Below are 2,033 nucleotides of genomic sequence, written 5' to 3'. Positions count from 1 at the left end.
AACACACACACAAACACACACACACACACACACACACTTATTTATTCATATATGTGAACAAATATATGTATATACATATACATACTAAATACATATACATACATATAAATATATATAAATATATATATATATATATATATATATATATATATATATATATATATATATATATATATATATATATATATATATATATATATATATATATATATATATATATATATATATATATGGGGATAGGGGGTAACTCGCCTGTCTACCTCTCAATCAAAAACCATGACTGCACAAACAGAGCAACGGCCAAAATTCCCCTTCGGCAAAGGAGCCCCTGGTTACGGCAGCGACTAGGATCGCTCCGGAGTAGAGGGTGCTAAAAATCTCCGGTTAAAAACAGGCCCCCGCACATTGAAGAACATTTGCACATATAATATAAGGACAATGAGAACTGAATCCGAGTTACTTGCATTACTTGAGGAACTCTTTCATTAAATGGGATGTTATGGGACTGTGAAGTTAGAAGACTAGGCGAAGAACAGAAGATACTAAATGACGGACATGTGCTCTATTGGAGAGGTAAACCTCAGGGTAGCAAGCAGGAATTAGGGGTAGGTTTCTTAGTTCACAAATGTCTAGAGAAGAATATTGCGGAATTCTATTGTATAAGCGAAAGAGTAGCATCAGTAACAATAAAACTAAACAATAGGTAAACCTTAAAGATTGTTCAAGTCTATGCTCCAACCAGCAGCCACGGTGATGAAGAAAAAGAAAACTTCTATGAAGATGTTCATTCAAACACGAACAAAATAGAATTAGCTGAACTAACAAAGACTATCCTCGTCGTTGGATGGGCACCTTGCCGCGGTGACGAGGCTCGCGAGGGTCGATGATGTTGTTGGCTGTACCGAGTACGTTCAACGATGTCGGGGAGGTAACAACTGAGGCTCCAGACGAAGCACCATCCAAACCCCGCCAACTCGCACTGGGCCAGCGCGGTGGGGTAGGGCCCAAACTCCCCAAACATGAAACCAGATCTCGATGCCTTCAGAAAATTTTGGCAGAATGGAGACAGTTGGGGAAGGCCTACGTCCAACAACGGACCCTCAATGGCTGATATCATCATCAACAAAGACTATAAATAAAAAGAAGAGAGATGTACGGCAATTCAATACTCAAATAATAAGTGAAACAGTGATCTCAGATACTAGCATGAAAACAGTTAAAAGAAGACTTGAATAGGGAGAAATCAAATGTATAGAGAAACCAGATGGAGAAAAGAATGAAATCATAAGAGTAATGGAAGACTTTTACAGGGATCTATACAACTCAAATGAACAGCCACGGATAGAAGCAAACGCGGTAATAAGACGTACCTAACATCACAACAGAAGAATTAAAAAGAGCACTTAAAGGCATGAAGAGAGAGAAAACACCAAGGGGAGACGGAATTAGTATAGACCTTATAATAGATGTGGAGAAATTGCAACAGTGAAGGTAGCTAATCTTTTTAACAAATATCTTTTCAACAGAAGAACTCTAAACGCCTGAAAAAATGCAACAATTATTTTGATAAACAAAAAAAGGGATTGAAAGGATCTAAAAAAAAAAATGCCGACCTATAGACCTCCTTTCAGTTACTCAAAGAAGTCATCATAAATTGCATCTTTGACAGTCTGGATTCTAATAAGCCTAGAGAACAGATAAGCTTCCGCAGTGGATTCTCAATAACAGACCACATCCACACACTCACAGAAATAAGAGAAAAAATAAACAAATATAGGAAACCCTTGTGCATGGCATTCATTGATTACGAAAAGGCATTTGACTCTCTACAAATACCAGCAGTACAAGAAGTTATTTGAAGACAGGGAGTAGAGGATGTATATTGTAAAATATTGAAAGATATATAAGAAGATGGGACAGCAACCATCAAGCTCCATACGGAAACTAATAAAATACCAATTAAAAAGGGTGTTAGGCAGGGCGATACCATCTCACCAAACTGTTTACAGCTTGCATTGAGGAAATATTCAAGA

The sequence above is a fragment of the Penaeus monodon genome, chromosome 8 (assembly GCF_015228065.2).
Source record: "Penaeus monodon isolate SGIC_2016 chromosome 8, NSTDA_Pmon_1, whole genome shotgun sequence".
Taxonomy (NCBI): Eukaryota; Metazoa; Arthropoda; class Malacostraca; order Decapoda; family Penaeidae; genus Penaeus; species Penaeus monodon.
The sequence above is the reverse complement of the archived record's forward strand: the minus strand, read 5'-3'. Positions refer to the sequence as shown.